General features: G+C 35.6%; 1 long non-coding RNA gene across 1 annotated transcript; it reads left to right on the top strand.

Annotated features, from left to right (window-relative positions):
* On the top strand, positions 1–23,001 carry LOC141378243 (uncharacterized). The gene is made up of 3 exons (XR_012392254.1): positions 1–176; positions 15,779–15,916; positions 21,250–23,001. It is a non-coding gene; the product is annotated as an uncharacterized lncRNA (long non-coding RNA).
* The last annotated feature ends 266 nt before the right edge of the window (positions 23,002–23,267 follow it).

Below are 23,267 nucleotides of genomic sequence, written 5' to 3'. Positions count from 1 at the left end.
GTTTATTTAGCTCCAAAATGACCTCTCGCTCTCTCTCTCTCTCGCTCTCACAAGAGCTGAGCAGCTGGATATTGCCGCAAAGCTGTTGTTTTTCGCCCTTGTTTCTTCAATAGATTTCTTAGTATGGGCCGGGAACTTGTTTTCATCATTATTCTGGCATGAAGTTTCAACAAATTGTAAGTAATATGTGTCAACAGGGTCACGTCAGGTCAGGGTTTGGGTGCTGGCTGCTTTACAAGGGCACTCCCAGTAAATACATGACGCAATTATACATTGCAACAGCTCGAATATGATTTTGCTCTTAGTGAGTTCTTCAAAAATACTGTAAATATGTCAGCTGTGTAGGCGTTGACCTGGGTTATTTATTTTTTTAATTCAAAATATGTCATATATATGCATGATGGCTGAAATAAAACAAAGCAATTCTTTATCTTGTGACTGGTCCCATAAGCAGAGTCACAATTTTAGGGCATAGTTCAGATTTTCCCAAGACTGCATGTATGACAGCAGGAGCGAGACCTTCTACTGTTTCACCAAAACAGAAACACACCTGCTGGGCTTCAGAGAATCTTCGCCCCACCCCCACTCAAACAACCCTCTCCCAAGACCAACATATGCATAATGCTTTGTCTTAGGCCCTGTTTACATCTAGTGTTCAATGCACTTTTGTCAGTTTGATGACATATAAACAACGCTAAATACAGATGAGATCTGAAATGTTTGTTCACTTTTGAGCATTCAAAACTGCTCATGTGGTTGACATACATACGTCAACAAATGACACCAACTATTATCAGTGGTGTAAAGTAACAAATTCCAAATACTCAAATTACTGTAATTGAGTATTTTTTCATCAATTGTAATAAGTTGTATTAAATATTGTGAACTTTTACTCTCTCTTGAGTACATTTTTAGCACTGTATCGGCCTTTTTACTCAACTATTTTCCTTCAACCTGCAGTCACTACTTTATTTTTCTTGTCTATGGGGATTGGCTAAAGTAGAATAATCAGTCCTGTAATTCTTGTTCAATCAAATCGACATAGAAACTAAATCGCATCATACTAAACAACCTCAAGACTTGCACGCTTTTTAAATGCAGCAAATAACTTGGAAGCTTTAAAAGTGTCCTATAGAAAAAGTCTAAAATCTTTACACCCAATGATTGAGACTGTTTAGATGCACGTCTCTGATGAGAAGTTGACTGATGCCTAATGACTGAGATCTCCAAATGGCCTTAAACAACAACTAACTGCGCTACAAAATGTTACGTTTACACTTCCCTGCAAAAATTGCATGTAAAACTTTCACAGCATAATACAACACTCACTACTATTGAGTACTTTTGAAAGGGCTACTTTTTATTCGTACTTTGAATAATACTTACAACAGATACTTTTACTCTGCTTGCATTACATTTTTGAGCATGTAATGGTACTTTTGTTACCAATGCACTAATGTTAATGTTCTGTTATGGGATTCACACTAGCAGCTTCGCCCATGAAAACAAAGTATTTTAAAAATGCTAAATACAGAGTTTTATTTTGAAAATGCTGGTGTTCTGTTTCAGTTTAGAAGTACTGAAACTTTTGAAAATGGAGGTCAGGTCTTCTAGACTAATGCATATTGTTTCCTGATTCCCTCTCATATGTTCATTATGCCACCAGCAGAATGCAAGTTTTAAATCTTACAGTTGTTTACAGGAAAAACAGCCACAAATACCACATACATTATTCACAGTTCACTACTGTAATATGCACTGGATTGGGGGTAATTTCAAAACTTTTACAGTAACTACTGCATATTAGAAATTTGAGGTATTCTACTGTAATCATAGTAAATCAAGTACTGCTACTATAGTTGAAGACAAAAATGAGACAGTTGATAAATAAAATATTAATTGTATCACAAAATATATTTGAAATAGATTGATGAATGAAAATGACTTTTGTAAACCGTTTAAAATATAAATAAAAATAATGAATATTAAAATACTGTTGTACATGATCTCGTCACTTTTTGGAATTGCCAGTGTAAAATATAAATGAATTACAGTAAAACTACTGTAAAGTTGTCTTACTGAAAAATTAAATAAAATGAAGCTGTGATAGGGTCACCTACATTCACAGATAAGTTGCGGTAAATTGCTGGCAACAGTGCTGCCAAAAAGTTCCCGCAAAAATACAATAAAATTTCTAGCAGTGTATGAATGATAAGCCACTCTAAATCAAAGTTTCACACAGACTTGACCTTCATCGGTTTATTAATTAGAATTTTCATTACCAATACGTACGTTAAATGTTAAGTTATATGAAGTGTGTTTGCCAAGGAGACTTAAATTTTGCGTTTGGTTTGGTTCAAAGGTGAATAGGTTTTTATTCAGTGTTTTTTATGTAAGTTGATACAGTATATACTTCCTTAAAGGATTAGTTGACTCAATTATTAAAAAATTCCTCATAGTTTACTCGCCCTTATGTCTCATCTGTGAGATGAGACATTAAGGTCAAACATTGCATAGAAGGAAGCACTGACCCATTTTAAAATATCATTTTATCCTGGCACTTAGGGACAAAACCAAAACACATGGATAAATTAAATTTTATCTAATATATTTAATAACAAAAATAGTTTTTTATTATTACTTTTCCAAGTGATGTTTAATGGAGAGAAGATTGTTTTTAACATATTTATAAATGCAAATGTTATAATATCTAATAACTAATATCTTTTACCTTTGCCACAATGACGGCACATGATATTTTACTAGTCATGTTGCAAGATACTAGAATTCAGCCCAAAGTTGAAATACTACAATTGAAAGGTTTCACTAGATTGATTAGGTTATCTAGGCAAGGTAGATTTATTAGGAAAGTCATCGGACAACAGTAGTTTGTCATCTAGCTGATAATAAAATAATAATTATTAAGGCGCTAATAATATCAACTTAATAATAACAGAAAAAAATGCTTTTATTACAGCAAAACTAAAAGGCACATGACCTTCTCTAGAAGAGCAATACACTGGGAAATGCTGTGAAAACATTTCCTTGCTCTGTTCAACATCAAAAATATTTGTAAAAGAGTCACAATTTCACAGAAGAGCAAAATGTTTTGCCTTGTACTGTAAATACTGTATTAGGAACTTATTAGAAATACAATTAATTCTTATTTTATTTCACTAAATTTTACTCTGTTTACCAAAATAGTACATCATATTAATATAATAGCTTTTTTTACTATACAGTATATACAGTGCTTAGCATATATAGGCACACCCCTCACAAATCTATGTTTTAAACCAATATTTTTAATAGTAAGCTATACAGTATTATACTTCTGCATACATTAGATTAATCAGTACTGAAGCCAAATCTGGAGCTTAACTAACAAAATAACGGTTATAAAAATTACGATAGCGGTCCAAAAACTTGTACACCCACATTTATATGTTATAGAAAAATATTACATACAAATACAAAAATGGAAAAATCAAGAGAAGCAAAAAAAAAAAAAAAAGAAAAACGTAGTTTTATTTTTAGTAATACTTTGCATGAATTTATTGTATTATGTTTTAATTTCTAAATATGTTTAGTGACTAAAAGGTTATTTTAATAAATACTTCTGTTTAGTAAATATGTTTTGTTTAAATGCACCAAAATATATTGCCTATATTCACTGAGAAATTGATACAAATATTCATTTTCAAAATGGGCTGTACTCAGTTATGCACTATATATATTGTATTTGTATATATGTATTTATTTATTTGTTTATTTTACATTTTATGTAGTATTATATAAACCTTCCCTATTAGCAAAGTAGACAAAAGAGACTTTAAAATACCAGGTGTCACAAACAATACGTCTCCCTTGTCTACTTGCATCTTAATACCAGGTGTAAACAGAGCCTTATTCTACAAATCAACTGGTCCCAAGTCCTAAGGCTCCAAGACTTAACACACACTTAACAAAATAAAGAGTTGTTTGCACCCACTCAAGATACGGGCCATTTGAAGGCATTCATCTAGTGCTCCAGACCCATCACAGACATCACCTTATAAAGCCTATAGCGACTGGCCCATAATCACCACACTGCCTGTTGAAGCGTTCACGGATAATTAAGGGGAAGATGTTGTCGGTAGATCAGCATGGCAGCACCATCTGCTAGTTTGTTGACTGACTGCTTTAACAGTGATGTTGGTTATACCCTTCCTGACACTTCTCTACACGCAGACACTGTTGAAAGCGCTGTTCTGGTGGTTTCGGCACCTGCAGACCCAGTTTTGTTCACGCAAAACAATCTGTTTCGGTTGTGAAGTGTGCACCATTTTTTTGCATGACTGGTGCAGCTGCGAGATCTGTACAAATCCCTGTCCTGTGCAGAGCTTGTGTTGTTGTTTTGAAGATGCGTGACTCAGTGTTTATGACTCTCGCTGTATGTACAGTGGAGCAGGATTAGACAGAAGGCCTTGTGGGTACCCATGGTTGTGATTGGCCAACCAACAGATGGTCACCAGCACTATTAAACAACATGTTTTTAATTTTTTTTTGTCTTTTGCATAATCTTAAGGAGTTTTTGTCTGTTTTTTTGTTGAATAAGTCACTTAGCTGAGTAAATTAAAGTAAGATTATTAAAGTTATACAGTAATACGATATTAAAGTAATACAGTTCAGCTTGATTTTAGTTTGCACGGGAAATGTGGCTGTGGTTTTAATAGTAAAAACTGTAAATATTCTACAGGTAAAATCTGCAACCTGATTAACCATCCAGATCTCATGAGAAAAACTTAATTATTTGACGGATTGTCTGGAAATTTGGTAATTCGTGCAAATTAATACAATTTCATTCATATGACTCATATGATAACATGATTTTTAAATGGTTGTGCCCAACTGAGCCTGGTTTTTCTCGAGAATTTGTTCTTTTTTTTTCAATTGGTGAAGTTTTATTCCTCTGCATTGTCACCACTGGATTGCTTGGTTTGGGACTTGTGGAGCTGCACATCAATGGATTTGCTCTTCAGTGTTTGGACTTTCAGCAGTGAAAATTAAACCACACTGAGCTGAACTAAACTGAACTTCAACTCTGAAACTGGACTGACAGAGTTCTGTGTTAAGCTGCTTTGACACAATCTACATTGCATAAGCGCTATAGAAATAAACATGAATTGGCGTGCAACCCCAAACCCCTCCCCTAACTCTAGCCCTCACTGGGAGATTAACTAATCAAATGTTTGAATGAGATTGTACAACTTTATACAAATTAACCACAAAATCCAAGATGTATGGATGGTCGTGATATTTGGTTGGATTTTGTTAACATCACTATGTTTTTTTTTTAATTATACATTTTATTTTACATTTAATATTCATTCATTCATTTTTCTTTGGTTTAGAACCTTATTCAGAGATCGCCACACTCACAGTGGAATGAACCACTGAGACACTGTGTCGCCTTGTTTTTAGTTTTGCACAGTAAATAATGGTAAAAAATCTGTAAATGGTTAAAATCTGTAACCTAGTTAGCCATCCAGATCTCATAAGAAAAACGTAACTATTTGTCAGAAAATGAGCTAATTCATGCAAATTAATACCATTTCATTTGTATGAAAACATGTGATTTTTTCAACATCCAAGATTTCTAAATTGCTGTGAAACTTTGTTGGGTTTAGAGTTAGTTTCATTAATATATACGTTGAATAAACATAAATTGACTTTCACAGAATTCCCTGAATGACACATTTTTTTGTTTACATCAATATGTTTTTTTGTTAATTTTATGTTACATCTAATATTCATTCATTTAATCATTTTCCTTCGACTTAGTCACTTTATTCATCAGGGGTCACCACAGTTTATAGAATAAAACAAATAATTTGGTCTACTCAAACACAACTATATATTGTAAATTCAGAAAACTGAGAATCAAGTAGTGAATACTTGCGGTCTCTTAAGTACTTTAATTAAACGATTTATGTGCTTTATGATATGCATTATATATCAATTAAAATATACAAATAATCACAGTGGGCGACGCAGTGGCGCAGTAGGTTGTGCTGTTGCCTCACAGCAAGAAGGTCGCTTGGTCGCTGGTTTGAACCTCGGCTCAGTTGGCGTTTCTGTGTGGAGTTTGCATGTTCTCCCTGTGTTTGCGTGGGTTTCCTCCAGGTGCTCCGGTTTCCCCCACAGTCCAAAGACATGCGGTACAGGTGAATTGTGTGTGTGTGGATGTTTCCCAGTGATGGGTTGCGGCTGGAAGGGCATCTGCTGCATAAAAATGTGCTGGATAACGTGTTGGCTCATTTCGCTGTGGCGACCCAGGATTAATAAATGGACTAAGCCGACAAGAAAATGAATGAATAAATGAATGAATGAAATATACACAGCCATAACAAGCTTAATAGGACAAAATCAGGGAAAATATGTCTTTTAATCCAATTTAACGTTTCATTAGACATGTTTATCTAATACTTCTCTAAATAAATCTGCCGCTTTAAGAGTCATAAGACAACGCTCTCCACCATATTTATGAAATCGTAATTAGTCACATTCTTCAAACACAATACACGCATTTTTTAACAAACTTTTTGTTTTTGCTCTCAGATAAACTGAACTAACATAACTGCTTCCATAACTGCTCAAGAATCCAACTTTTCCCCTGATTACCGTCACACAGAAATCACCCAGTTCTGCGTTAGCTGTCAAAACCACCTTGTACAATGCAACTAGTGCTCTCAGTTTTATTTTCCTGTCATCATCGAGCAGCGAAACCGAAGTTTGATTAGCTCTGCTATTCTCCCCTCCACCCGTGGCTGTTGTGTTGTGGTAGTGAGCTGGCTGTGGGGGTGGGGGTTTGTTATTGTTCAGACTTCTCATACCAGAAATGTCTATAAATACACGCAGTGCTTCCTCTTAGTGAACACAACGCCCCGGCTGGACGTGGTGAGTCAGGGCCATGCGAGAGGACAGTGGGTGGATTCTGGATAAGCACCTTTGAGGAAGACTTGTTCACTTGTGGATGGGAGGGTCTTGTTTTAGGGAGCGAGAGCAGGGGTTGCCTTCTCTAAAGCCCCTGTTTTTGACAGTGCCACATCCTGTTGAAAGCAACCCTGAAAATGAAACTAGAATAAACGTTTGATTCACCTTTGAGGTCAATAAGACTAATACACTGATAACTCATAACAGCCAGCTTATTAAAATAACCGGTTGTGTTAGCACTGTTGGACATTTTTTGCATTTTTGCGGTAACCTAATGGCAGCACTTTTGCCAACTGCCTCTTTACCGTAACTTACCTCTAATAGTATTTTACAGTAGGAGAGCCCTATCGCGGTTTAATTTTTACAGCGAAATATCCTAACTGCAACTTCTTTTTATGGTAAAATGCCCTTTACCACATTTTAATCATACAGTAGGACAATTTTTACAGTACTTTTACTGATATTTATTTACATTTTACACTAGCAGTAAAAAACTTTAATTTTTATTATTTACTATAACAAGCGACAAGTTTTGTCTTCAACTACAGTAGTAGTACTTGATTACTTTGATTACAGTAGAATACAGCAAATTCCTAATATGCAGTAAGTTACTGTATATGTTTTAAAATTACCCACAATGCTGTGCATTTTACAGTAGTGAGCTGTAAAGAATGTATGTGGCATTTTACTGCCCGTTTTTGCAGCAAGTAACTGTATAATTGTGGCAAAATCTAACGATGTACATGCAAAATAGCCAACCTGCAATGCAAGTGGTTTTGGATGTAATTACACTGGAAAACAATATCTGTTAATTAACAGTCTCCGTATTTGTTGTGTTTTCTGTTTATTTTTGGTTGTGAATTGGATTATGGTTGGAGCATGATCTCTGCTCTGTCGATTTTTGAGGTTCGACCTTGACTTTTATTGACATTTTTTCATAATAAAAAGTCATTTATAAAAATATAATGTATAAGAAATAATATATGGAGAAATAAGTCTGTAGAATAACAGACAATGTACTGGCAGTTTATTACAACATAATTTGTACCATAATGTAAAACACCAACCCAGACTATATAGCACTTTAAACTATTAAAATATATTCATAAAAGCCCCTTTTCAAACTATTCAAGGGTAACAGTTGTTGGAGGAAAATTCCATAATGTTAGTATAATGTCCCATAATCCAGTTCAACAGCATAAATAAATTAGGAAAAATAAAAGCATGAATCACAAAATATGGAAAATTGCTAGTTTACAGTACATCAGTTACTTTCTACCGATACCGAAATCTACCGATTTTAAGGTAATTGAATTGCAGTTATTTTTAATGTACTGGCCTTCATTCTGTATAAATCAATTCAGAGAAGCAGGGGATTTGTGTTTTTTTTTATTTGTTATACAAATATATTTTGCATAATCTTTTTTTTTAATTAAAGAAGGTTCGTTTATCAAGATGACTACATAATTAAGGAACAATGAATTGAGTCAGAAATGTATATCAATATATGGTATTTATGACATGTTCTGTTATTGCTTTGAAACGTTTTGTGATTAACGCATACTGTTTATTATTGTTTATATTTACTAAGTGTTACATATTTAAAAAGCTAAAATGTTCTCTTTGACTCAAATAGAAAGAATCAAGTTTAATTTCTATGTTTATGCCTTGAGATTTAGAGATATTAAATAATGTTGAGTCAAGTAATACAATTACTTATTGAGTTATAAAGTTACTTTTCTCACACATCAATTAAAAAAGTAATTGAAATACTGTTAATTATGTAATTAGTAATGAATTACTTTTTTGAGGTAACCTGTTTATGTCTTGAGATTTATAGAGACATTTAGTAAGGTTGAGTCAAGTAATAAAATTGCTTATTGAGTAATTAAGTTACTTTTTAAGGCTAATTTATACTTATGCGTCAAGAGCGCAGATAAGCTCCGTTGCAGCCTTTGCACAATCGCATATCCCTCCTTGTGGCTGACGTAGATGCTGATGCGCACCTCTCAAAAAATGAAACTACATGTGTTTACAAGTGTCGAGCTCTTGATGAAAACTGTTGTTTTGTGTTTACCTTATGATTAATGTTGTTGCACATACACCAGTTCCTGCCTCTGAATGAACGAGTTTTAGCTAATTGTACATTAAGGTAGCGTTCAGAAAAAACACAGCATCCGCCAAGAAACGACACGGAAGAACATAAGAACATAAATGCACGGCTACTCACAAGGCAGGCGCCGTGGGTCACGTGGGTCACGTCGATCACTCGACGCAGAAATATAAATCAGCCTTTAGACACAGTAATTAAAAAAGTAATTGAAATACATTGTTAATGTAGTAATTAGTAATTAATAACTTTTTTTAAGTAACTTGTTTATGCCTTGAGATTTATTAAGTAGTTGAGTCAAGTGGTAAATGTAGTTTTTTTTCTTACATTACTTTTCAGACAAAGTAATTAAAATGGATTTAAAATACGTTGTAATGATATAATAAGCAATAAATTACTTTTTTTTTTACTTTTAAAGTGAACACTGAATTGAAGTAAACCTCGATTCAAGATGTTATGTGTTAATCAGTTTATATGGAGGTAGCGATGTCAAAACGTAAGACATTTTGCATATCATTTGCATATCTGGCACTGAGAATGAAATTTGTTACGTTGTTTGCCCTGTTACGTAAATCATTGCTACATGTCAGCGGGAAATTTATGGCTCATATTTCCTCTCAAGATGAAGCATTTTGGTTGTATCGCTTCTGCTTTTGCTGCACGAGAATAGGACATATTTTTTATAACACTCTGGGTCAAGAAAGCAGCTTAGTTTGCAGTATATTCCTTCCTTCCTATTGCAAGTAATTTGCTTTGTCTGATGGGCTTAAATTTACAGTAAACACATAAAACACAATGTACATTAAACTAACATGAAGCAGTCTAACATGTTTAAATCTATTTATGTTTAGACTTTACTTCAGTACAAGAATTTTTTTCATATTATGCACTCAGTGGCATTTAACATTATATAGTCGAATATTATATGACCCATCTGAAATGAATGGTCTGTGCGTTATTTATTTATTTATTTTATAAATACACATCAATGAACTTGTAACTGGTGTTGAAGTTTTGCTTTCCGCTGTTAGTTAATGGTTGTTTCCTCCAGTGTTGTCCATGCGTAGGTACTGAAAGTCTTGATTATTTATGGGATGTGGAAACAGGGCTATTCATCAGCTCTGGTTCTATGGATGCAGGGCAGAAGTCAGTGCGCAAGATCAATGACTGTGACTGCGCTGTCACTATAGGTTTGTTTTTTATCCTAAAATATGCAGGAGCACTGCTGCATGCTATGAACACACGCAAATCGATGATAAACCCAAAGACTAGATAAAAATTAAATTGAATTAAATTAAATTAAATTAAATTTAATTTAATTTAATTTAATTTAATTTAATTTAATTTAATTTAATTTAATTTAATTTAACTCTTTTTAAATATTGGCCAAATGCTGTTTAACGGAATTAATTTATTTAACAAATTAATTGGCCAAATGCTGTTTAAATAAATAATTAAATATATCAGACAAAATGTCTTGTCTCTGTTAGCACTCTGGAAATATTTTGCAAAGAATTTGAAGGCTACAGAATTAAGGAGGGCGTTTTCCTTTTTTTTTTTACTTTGGCGTTATATGTATGTAACCAACCAGTCCTACTGCACCAAATCCGGTCTGAGCTAGGACCGAACTGCCTATTATTTGTATGGGAGTCGATTACTCTAACAAGGAGGCTAAACACCATGGCCTCTAGCATCTGTTGCTATAGAGCATCTTTTGAGGTCAGTGGAGGGAGGTTTACCTGCATAGCTTTTCGTCAGCTTCAACGCTTCCCTTTCACTTTCAATGGGTGCCGTCAGGCGTTGCCGAACTGCATTGTGGATCTGTCGGTGCCGCCTCAGTGGCATTGCTCACTGCAGAAGTTGCAACTTTCTCAACTTTTCAAGCGCTGACGGAAGCGTCAGCCAATCAGATCGCTGTATGCAAGTATACCAGCTAAGATAGTAGCCGATTGCTGACAAATTTCATTGGTTGACGCTGCTATGATGATCGCGTCAGCCCCAACTTCAGACACGACCACTGTCAAGCTTTAACGCTGAAGCCCCTTGTGAATGTCGAGTGAGGTTTACCTCCATAGCACTTTGCTAAAGGGCCTCTGTTACACTCACCCCTCTAAACCTCCCTCCCATCCTGAATGAGCTTCCAACCCACCTGTCCTACTGCACCCAACCTGGTCTGAGCTGGGATTGAACCGGTGATTCTTTGTATAAGAGTGTGTTGCTCTAACAAGGAGGCTAAAGACCATGACCTCTAGTGTCTGTCAATAGCCCACTTTTAGAGGTCAGATGAGGGAGGTTTACCTGCGTAGCACTTTGCTAGGTGGCCTCTGTTACACTAAACCCACCTAACCTTACTCCCATTCTGTGAGACTTACCTTCGTAGCACTTCGCTATCTGACCTCCATTACATGTATTTATAACTTTCTTACATATGTGGAATTATCAACAGACACCTGACAGAAAAACTTGCATCACAAAAGGGATTTAGATAATGTTTGGCAATGGATTTAAAAGTAAAAAACCTAATAAATAAATAAAAAATGGCCTTTTACACTTATTCGGTAATATCATTTGAAGTGTGTCATAATCATAAATGCAAAGTAAACTAGGTTTGTACGACAACCACAATTACAAGAAATAGAAAGTACATGAGCGACTTTAAATGAAATATCATGAGGAACAAGGCAATAAATCCTTACTTTGGAAACTCCCATTCACATTCAGTAATGCCATGATCTCTCTGCAAGTGTCATATTTATTCAAAGGATGACACACAAAAACATCCTTATCAGCGAGTCCTGGGTGTGATCTTTAAATGTTTGATGATCTCCTATCTTTTGTGTCGGGGAGGGATTGTTAAACTCTGGGTATTTTCCACAGGAATTTCATTACTGGGGATTTGAGCTGTTAAAAAGGGGGTTATTTGCATATGCGATGTAATGTGCACAATGGTGACATTTTACTCCAGCCATTGTTTGTTGACATTTGAAAACGGCCATATCTATACCCATTGTGTTATCACGTAAAGTCTAAAAACCACCGCACCGGGAAACTCTTTAAAGTCCTCATGAAATCAAAAGTGATTAGTTTAGATTTGATTTTATTAGGACTACATTTAAGCCTTAATGTTTAATATTAGCCAGTGAGCTCCAAAAACACTTTTAGGAAAATGTAAGGATTCAAATAGTCTCTCCTCTGCCAAAACAAATCAATGATTTTGATGACACTTCAGTATCTTGTTATTTTTTTTTTGGCCAATCAAATGCTTTCCTAAAACACAGATGATTAAATACTGGGGCTTAAACAATTCAGACAATGTAAAAATGTTTTCCATTGGGGTAAACAAAGTCTAGTTTCATATTAATATCAAGAAATAGTATTACCATTATCATTACCACTCTTCAGAAATACTTAGACTCAGAATACTTTTAAATAGAATTCATTCATTCATTTTCTTTTCAACTTTGTCCCTTTATTAATCTGAAGTCACCACAGAGGAATAAATCTCCTACTTTTAAACAAAAATTACAATGGTGAATAGCTCTGTATATTTTAAGACACTTCAGGGGGACATCAAGTATGATGTGATTGATATTTAAAGGGTTAGTTCACCTAAAAATTTAACTCTGTCATCATTTAGTTTTGTCATTTTAAACTTATTAGACTTTTGTTTATCTTCTGAACATGAATTAATAGACTTTTAATGAAATATAAGGGATTTTTAACCTTCCCCAAAAGCCTGTTCTTTTAAAACTTAAAACGCAGAGGTCAAATATCCATATCAGCGTTTCTGCTGTTTTTTTTCACGTCACATTTTAGACTTTTTAAGGCCCTTTTAAGACTTAAATGTTAGACTTATACATGGTTGAACACAAAGGATTTTTTCTAATGACCCGGTATTGTCATGAGGAATCGTGTAAGTGTTTTTAGTTTTCTTTTCTTGTGTAACCGCTGTTGTGAATTGTATTTCTTTGCAATAAAAAATCTTTAAAAATTAGGCTTTATTGAGATTAATCTAACCTAACATTAACGTCTTACGACATTGTCTGCCTGCTGGGTTGATAGGAAAACCATGAAGTTCAACAGGGTGTGCTTTTTGAACTTTTTTATATGACTATATACGTTGATCACTGGATGGATGTCGGCTGAATGAGTAACTTTACTTGGATAAAGCAAAATTAAGCCTGTTTAAATTTATTTAAGAGCTACAACACATTATTTCAGTGAATTTAAGAGGTTTTTAAGGCGTAGAATTTTGTTTTTGAAATTTAGGATTTTTAAAAACCCAGCAAACACCCTGCATATGAAGTGTGTGAAGTCATAGGAAAAATGTTTGGAAACCCTATTAAATTCAGTTTCAGCCCCTATGATTTCAGGAGGTAATCAATTATTGAGGCATGTTTTAGTTGAACAACAACACATTAGTGAGGCACTCAAATACTTTAACTGTCATCAGCACAAGTTTTAGCAGTTTGTTGGTCTGGAGCCATCAGGTGTGTGTTAACAACTTGCCCGTCCCACAGCTAAAGCTTAGCCGAAATTGAGTCATGCAACAAGACAATGATCCCAAGCACACCAGAAAATCAGCAACAGAACAAATGTTGAGAAAGAAAACAAAGTCAAGATGTTGCAATAGTCCAGTCAAAGTGCAGAGCTCATCCTGACTGAAATGCTGTGCAAAAAACCACTCCAAAGATTGTGATCAGAGACTGAAAATGTCACACAGAAAATAATTACTTAATTCCTAAATTGATTTCTAAAATAGTAACAATGATAAAAAAGTGTAATGAAAATTAAATAAAAAAAAATAATAATGATCTAAAAATAAGTAATACATTAAATGAGTAATTTCTGCTAAAAGTGGATCTACAGACATCTGAATCATAGGCTATCCTATGTTTGTCACCCATGGTTTTTCTATCTTGGCTTTGTTTTCGTTAAATAAATAATGACACCTTTTCATCTGAGGTTTGATCTACCAAATTTTAAGACATGCTAAGAACCATATAGTTTTTTTTTATTATATCTTCCTAGTAGGGACAGGACGTCAGCATGATGTCAGATTGACTTTGTACCCCATAGTTGTAGGGATGTTGCATTTTGTTTGAAAATGAAAATTGGTTTGACAGCAGAACCCATTGTCAAGCTGATGTCAGTGTCCAATGTCCAAACTAAAATGAACCAAATATCAATGTCTAATGATGGAAAGCTTGAAATTGTGTCGACGTTACCACTATGACGTCTATCAGATGCTGGTTGCCATACCTGATGCATAAATGTCAGTATTTGATGTCAATATGACCCTGGTTTAAGATGTTGGCTCGACGTTAGATTTTCGTCGCTTTACAAAACAACCTAAAATCAGAAAATAATCAACATCATTTGACGTTGTTAATGGACATCAAAATAACATTGTCCTTTGACACTGGCTAGACTCTGAATTTTGGTCACCTGTTGCCATGACCTAAATCTAACCTAATATTAACATCTTGTGACATTGTGTGCCTACTGGGTTTAATGGGAAACCATAAAATACAACAGGGTGTTCTTTCTTTATGTTTTTCACATGACTATAGTACCATTTATTACTGAACAGCGTTTACATCATTTAAATTTGGTCAAGGAAACTCTGTCATGCTTGCTTGACACATGAGAACCCAGGCCCAGATTGGCTAATCGGGAGGACCAGGAGAATTCCCGGTGGGCCGGTCTGTTTTTTGGCCGCGAAGGCCGGTGTCCCTAGCTCCAGAATCTGTTGCTCTCAGCAGTCACACTTTATAAATTAATTTATTTATTTACTTGACCACAGTCTTTTTATTCATTATTTAACCGCAGCTCTGCTCTTTCTCTCAGCCTTGTAAACAAGATGCAGCCTGCAGGTTAATGATGATATAACTCAGATGTGAGTTAGCACGTTAGTGGTTAGCACGTTAGATTGCGACGCCACCAACCCGGGTTTGATCCTCGTTTGAGTAATTTATTTTTTTCATATTTATTGTTAAGACATATAATACTGTTAGGGTTGTTGAACATTTGAAGTTCTAAAGCAGCTGCTTTCTCAAAAAAAGACGTGATAGTGTCATTAGAAACTGAATTGGAAATGAACTTATTTTAATATAGTCAGTCGTGAACTGAGGTGGGCCGGTCCGAGGCTTGAAACTCCAGGGCTGAAAAGGAGTCCCACTCCGGCCCTGTGAGAACCAATCATGTTTATTCTTTCATGTCACATACCTGTAGCTCATTTGAACTTCACGAACTAATGAGGTTTATTCTAAAGGCTGCAACACGCCAAGCTGACAGTTGACTGTTGGGTCAGATTGTTTTGACCCAAATCAGCATATAGAATTTGAGTTAGCTGTAGAGAGCGCTCTGATTGGTTTTTTAGCAACAAATCAGATTGCTAGAACAAAAATGACATGCCCAAGTAAACAATTCAAGTCAGGTAGGAAGACAAGGAAGCCGGCTGTAATTTCGCTGCATTTCTCAAATATTTTCAAACGATTATTAGATTATCAGACATATTTGCATGAACACATCCCTCCATGGCAAGAGACAATTACTGTGATAATGATACTAAACTCTTTGTCTGTGGGCATTTCATATCTGGTTTTCATTTTGGAATGAGAAAACGGATTACTGCCTCCCACAGGTGCAGAAAGACACATTTTCTTATGCAGACGTATGGTCTCGTTTCAGATGCCGTTCATTTGGTGTGCTCATGCGCAGTTTTTTGGTCCAGATGAGACCATGTGCGAGCAAACAACATAGTTGGTTTCCATCAGTGCTAGATGTTTGGCACAGCTTGGAGTGTCCCGGCCCTAACAAGTCAAGCAGGTTTGGTTGAGCTTTCGTTTATGTTCACAAATCAGTGTTTGTTTGCGAATAAAACCTCGTCAGAAAACCTCATAATTTTGGGTGAACAGACACTCTTTGTTTTCAGAGAGTTAAACTTAAAATAAAATCTAACATACGCATGTCTATTTGACTTTCGCTTTATATAATAGCTCGTCTTTTTATTTAACAACCAGTCCTTCAGTCTGAAGGCACTTGGCATGTAGCCATGACACAAGATGGCTGGCAGCCTGAATAAACTGAGAGATTGAGTGGGACCTGTATGGATAACAGATAAGTATCTAGCGTGAGAATCCTCGGGAGATGAGGCGAGGTGGGAAAGAGAAAGCGACAGAAGCGCTGAGCGTGCAGCGACGTTAAGAATGCCGCATGAATCTTTTATTATCCCCTAGCCCAGTTAATGAGGTGCTGCTTCTTTAATAATTAGCAGGGAGACTGAGGCGTATTTCCATAGCAGAGCCTAAGGATGCAGAGGGCATCAGGGAATGGGACGAAGAATGAATGTGGGACGCCTCAGAGAGACGAGCTGGAATCCATACGCTGAGAAAGATACACACGTCCGCTTTCAGATCTCTGCGTGCTTGGGAAATGATCACTTTATTTTTGAAAATTGGAGATTCTTAGTGGATATTTACACTTGGGCTAGTTTTCCAATTGGGATAAGATTCAAGGAATGCAATCCTGGGCCCTTATTACATCTGGTATTGAGATTTGAATGGTCGATTGGATCACAAGTATACAAAGGAAGACACATTCCCATTTACACCTGGTGTAATCTGTCTCTTTTGTCCAGTTTTGTTCTATTTTCAGTTTCTTGATTGTGCACAAGAGCATCTAGGTTATCAAAGCAATCTGACTGAAATGTCTTTTCAACAGTCTTGAGTGAATGAGCTCAAAATGTTTTACATAGAAACTGTTTATAACTATATTTAGTGTTGTCTGGATGTGGTCAGATTGACAAAAACAGGTGTGAACAGGGCTAAAAGTGTGATTTGGGACACAACAAGAAGCATTAACTCTTGGGACTTGGTTATTTAGTTGAAATCTTAAATGAGAATATGACAACATGTGGTCTTGATTAAAAAAAATCAAGTTATAAATGAAATCACGAAACTAAAACAGCAATTGAGGCCAATGGAGCATTCAACAGAACATCACATCTACAAAGTGAATGTAGTTATTCATATAGCACTGGAGAGTAGAACAAATTTTTTATCCAATTACATTTATGTACACAATGATGTAAAATCAGAGATGTCCAAACTAGGGCCCGCAGGCCAAAGTTGGCCCATGGTATCGTTAGATTTGGCCTGTTGTCCCATCTGAGAAGAGAGGAAGAAGGATGGGGATGGTTTAAAGCTTGTAAATTCTAATTTAATGTGACCTGTTATTTGTTTGTTTCATTGTTAAACTACAAAAATGGCTAACTGAAATTGAATGTTTCATTCTGTAATTTAGTTTAAAATGTGTATACTGTCATCTGACGGACAGAGGACAATGCAAAGGCTTTGGTGAGGGAATCAAGGCAAAAGCAGATTCGGCTTGACTAGTGTATGCTGTTATAAACTTCACTGTGTTATAAATGTGATTGTTTATGTTTTAATTTTAATACGTTATAACTAAAAAGTTATACTGCATTAGTTAATATTATTCAAAGTAATGTTTTCTATTTACTTTTAAATATTATGAAATAAATTAGAAAATAACCTGTGGCAACTTTCATGTAAAATAGTTTATATTATATTATATTATATTATATTATATTATATTATATTATATTATATTATATTATATTATATTATATTATATTATATTACATTATATTATATTATCTATATTATCTTTTATTTTCTTGTCGGCTTAGTCCCTTTATTAATCCAGGGTCGCCACAGCGGAATGAACCGCCAACTTATTTTTAAGTTTTTACGCAGCGGATGCCCTTCCAGCCGCAACCCATCTCTGGAAAACATCCACACACACATTCACACACACACTCATACACTACGGACAATTTAGCCTACCCAATTTACCTGTACCGCATGTCTTTCGACTGTGGGGGAAACCGAAGCACCCGGAGGAAACCCACGCAAACACAGGGAGAACATGCAAACTCCACACAGAAACAACAACTGAGCTGAGGCTCGAACCAGCGACCCAGTTTGGGCAACCTCTGGTATAAATGGAGCATGCAAAATGGCCTGGAAAGCAATTTGATTGACCAAGACATACAGGCCCTACCAAGTTGTATTATTGTTCTTTTCAATTCTGAAATATATAGGATTTGTGTGTAAAATAATAAAGTCGAAATAATAAAATAAAAACGTGAAACTTGAAAAAAATAATCAAACACAATAAAATACATTCATACAATTATTTATTTATATACAATTATTTTTATAAATATTAAATAATAGATATAAAATCACACAAAGGAATAGAGTAAATATTAGAGTAAATATTAACCTTTTAAAGTTTAAAGTTTAATGTTACATATTTATATAAATAATAATAATAATTAACACTATTATTAACACAACTAACACAATAGATACAATTAAATTAAAAACTTATTAAAATAAAATACATTTAAATAATTCAACTTTCATTCACAAACACCAACTGGCCCTATTAGTACTTGCACTTATTCATGCACAAGTTGTAAAAGTGTAAGATCCCTCCAATGTGTCACTAAAATATACAAAAACGCACAACATACAAAAGAACAAGCCAAGAGCCACATTCTTGACACCCAACCCCATTACCCTCCCCCACCAATACACACCCCTCCCCCAACAGACCGGCCTGCTCTCTCTGCTCACCCTCAGATGTGTGTGTGTGTGTGCGCAAGGTGGAGAGGGGGATGTTTTCTCTTTAGACAGCTAATTGACTCACAGATGTCAGGATGAGCCGACAGAGGGGTGGCAGTGCAGCACACACACTCACACACAGTCAAAACGGTCTGCAAATAAATCTCTTATGGCCGCATATAGGGCCTGGTTCTTTTGATCTAAATAAATCCGTTGCACGGAGTTTGCACAGTATGAACGCACGGCCATGAGCAGGTCAGATCTCGAACATGCACACGCAATGCAGACCAAAACACACAAACAGACACAACACCTCATGAGACGCACATCGGTGCCAACAAACCAACCCCTGCTGTACCTCTACCTGAGATGCTGTTTTTAACAGCACACCACAACCGCTGTCTAATCTGAAGAGATGGGTGGATAATCTGTAGTGAAAGTAAAAGTCACACCTGATTTTAGGTGATATTTGTTGGAATGGATTGCATTGGTAAATAGAAAATAAATAAATAAATAAAGTGTGTGCATACACAGTACAAATGCAAGTCATTTATCATATTTGAAATTATGTAAAATATTATTATGAAATTGCAACCAGGGCAGCACTGTGGCGCAGTGGGTAGAACAATCGCCTCACAGCAAGAAAGTTGCTGGTTCAGTTGGCATTTCTGTATGGAGTTTGCATGTTCTCCTCGTGTTTGTGTGGGTTTCCTCCGGATGCTCTGGTTTCCAAAGATATTTGGTACAGATGAATTAAATAAGCTAAACTGACCATAGTGTATGTTTGTGAATAAGTATGTAAGGGTGTTTCCTGATGTTGGGTTGCGGCTGGAAGGGCATCCGCTGCATAAAACATGTGCTGGATAAGTTGGCAGATCATTCCGTTCTGGCAAGACCTGATTAAATTAAGAGACTAGGCCGAAAAGAAAATGAATGAATGAATAATCGATTTGTGTTGGCACAACTTGACGCAATTGCGTGGAATCCAGCATGAACTGCAATTTATAATTCATTAGTGTTTTCAAATTTTATACAATTGAACTTCATTTTGGAACCTCTCTGGTCTTTTGTAAAGTACAGTTTAAAACTCTACAGTTTAAAGTGTCTAAGTAAGGAAGTACTCACGCTATGTACAGTTGCCTTGAACCGGGCCAAAGCACGCGTGTCCCCCCTTTCGTCTCCACCGACGGTCTGCAGCCACATTACATTCGGGCCTGGGCACACTTACGTCATCGATGATGCTCTGTTCAGTTAGCGCTCTCGCTCAGCACAGTGGAGATTTCTTTAGTTATATCGTTTAAGTCATTTGATATGCTGTGTCACGCTTTCAAATATTTCACCGAACAGATCAGCCACTTTTGACACTCATAAACAATCATAAAGTCCTCGTGCTGCAGGAATTAGGAGGTTTGCTGAAGGTGCGCAGCTGTGGTGCAGTGAGGGGTTTGCGTCTTTAATAAACAAATAAACTGTTTTGCACAGTGGCCCAGTGGCTGGTGCTCCGGTTTCCCCCACAGTCCAAAGACATGAATTTGGTAAGCTAGATTGTCCATAGTGTATGTGTGTGAATGAGACTGTATGGGTGTTTTCCAGTGATGGGTTGCAGCTGGAAGGGCATCCGCTGCGTAAAACATATGCTGGATAAGTTGGCGCTTCATTCCGCTGTGGTGAAGCCTGATTAATAAAGGGACTAAGCCGAAAAGAAAATGAATGAATGGATAATCCATTTGTGTTGGGACAACTTGAAGGACTTATGTGGAATCCAGCATTTTTTACAGTGTGGTTATTTTTATAGGCTGAATTTAAACAAACAAATTCAATTTAGTTATGCTCAACTATTTTTTTTTGTTTAAATTCAGCCCTTATAAATTGTTTGCAACAACTTACCTTAAAAAAGTGAAATTCAATGAATATTTTTTTTTCATTATAGGTAAATGATCTGGGGGAAAATGAGATCTTTAAGACCGGCCAGGTGGTTAGTTCCTACCTGCTGAAAACCCCCTTGTGCTTTTTTTTGTGTCTGATATGAGATTACATTATTGATATTTTTTTTGATAAACATCTTCATAATATGATGTCATGGTGGCCAGTTGTGTCTCTTTCAGTGATGACACAGCATTTGTTATCAGAAAACTCCTAAAAAATCCAAGATTATGTGAAAAACAAGCTCACACAATCATACACACTCCTACGCACTCTCACACATGTATTAAGAAATCCCTGGGTTGCTTTGCAATGCCACACATATAGCAAATCCCCTCACCAGACAAAATATCACACAGACTCGACAAGAGAAAAGCACTCAAACCATCCACCAAGTCTCAGCCTGACTGTATGTGTGATTAAAAAAAACATGCGAGTGCTTGTGCCACAAGTTACCCAAATCTCAGCTCAATGCGAGCCAAAGCTCACGCTGGATGTAGATTGAACCCTGTCCACTGCCCACAAGTTCAAAGTTGGTATCCTGTTATTCCACTCGCCCACGCTGCTGTTGTCATCCTTTGCTAGGAAACTGTGGGGGAGACGACCGCTGCCACCAGGGTTTCACTTCCAGTATTATGGACCAATAGGAGGCTGGAGAACGAAACATGATGTATTAATGCCAGGTTTAGACTATACAATTGTTTGGTCAAATTCTGCGATTCTGCATTCCAGTTGTGAAAAAGAAATGTCAGACTACGTACTTCTTCAAAACCAATAGTTTCGTCTCATCATTAATGTCATTGAGAAGGTTCTTTATTGGAGTCAGTGGTTCCGTGAAGGATCCTTAACATCAATGGATCCTGTTTATTTTCATATAGTGGATAATGGATCTTTAGATTATAAAAAGTTTTTTTCCCATTAGGGATGAAGGACTTCGCTAAATCTTCACTGTACGGGTCTTTGAGGAACTGTAAATGGTTCTTCTGAAACCCCACTTTTTGAACCTTTATTTATAAAATTGAAGGCGGAATTAGCCACTAACTTACGGAAATAGATGTTTGAACAACATACTTGCCTTTACAAAAACTCCAGAAATCTTTTTGCTGGTTCAGATTTCTATCTATAGGATCACCAATGTATATTTATTTTCTGTTTTGTTATTTTTTTTTTTACAATTTTTTAATAAGCATTGTACAGAAGTGCTTCCTATTGGTTGATGTCTGAGAAATGAAAAAAAAATAATAATAATAATAAGCATGGTTGTCTTTATGTTAGAAAATGGTCCACTTTGACCCACTATATGACTGTATAGTACTTACAGTGACTATGTTTACATGGACATCAGTAATCAAATGACTTGCCCTAATCTTAATAAGACAATAGTATGATTAAAGTGTTTACATGAGTTGCTTTTTGAATGTTCCTTTCATGATCCCATTTTACATGTTATAGCACATAGATCGATTAACAGCATTGCGTCTCCATGCTATCCACATTTTCTCCGAAGTTTCATGTAATTTTGTGTGTTTCATTTTTAATGTCAACTTTAACTGCAGTTTGGCACTTTCACTTTCATTCAGGAACATTTCATGCATGCTCCCATGGACAAACGAAATATTGAATGTAAGTATGAACTGCTGGAAAAGTGTTGTTTTAATGGAATTTTATACCACATGCCATATAGAAATAAAACCCTGTCTGTGGTCTTTCACTGACTCGGTAGGTGCAGAGAATAGTGTCAAACAGCAGTGAATGTATAGACTATCCTGTCGCAAAAAAGCAACGAAAATCTTAAACAATGGCAATAGTTTGAGGTGATAGTTTTTGCGATGAAAATCAGCATACTCCACATGTCTCATTTTGATTTCTGTTTAGTTTGATTAAATTAATTAAACATCGCCGTTTACATGGTAGACTCTTAATCAGAGTATTGTTTTAATCAGATTAAAATTATTTTGATTAATTATTTAGATTAAGATTATTGGTGTTCATGTAAATGTAGTGTTATGATATATATGATTTGTACCTACAGTAAATTACCCATTGTCATTTACCAATACATTTCTATGAAACAAATAATTGTTTCATTTAAAAGGACAAAAAGGGTTTGGATGTCTTCTGGTGGAACATTACATCTTCTGTTGATTCCATTAAACCAGCTGAGCAGTAACTAAGCACAGTTTAGTTTTGGGAAAAGCTTAGCACTGTTTGTTTTCTTGATGATGCTTGATTTGATCCTTTAAATCTGATGCAATTACATAAAGAACATGAAAAAAGTCATTAATTTAGTTATTTCAATCAACTCACTTCCTGCTCAATAAATTCAGATGGATTTTGTTTGCCTGTTGATGTTTTTATCATTCATCAGATGGCATTATTGCTACATCTATAGTGTTGACAATTTGCTTTCATAGAATAAGAATGATTTTAATAATTTACAATTAGTTATCATTATCTTGAACAGCTCTTTAGTGATAAATGCCCACACGGCGTTCTCACGCTGGAGTGTCTGCTTCATTGGAGTGTCCGCTGTTGCATCACAGGAAGTGAATATAAATACTGATAATTACACAGCTATCATCTTGAACATCTTGTTAAGTACA

This window comes from Danio rerio, chromosome 16, assembly GCF_049306965.1.
Source record: "Danio rerio strain Tuebingen ecotype United States chromosome 16, GRCz12tu, whole genome shotgun sequence".
NCBI lineage: Eukaryota > Metazoa > Chordata > Actinopteri > Cypriniformes > Danionidae > Danio > Danio rerio.
Note: the sequence above shows the minus strand (reverse complement) of the source record. Positions and strands in the feature narration are given on the sequence as shown.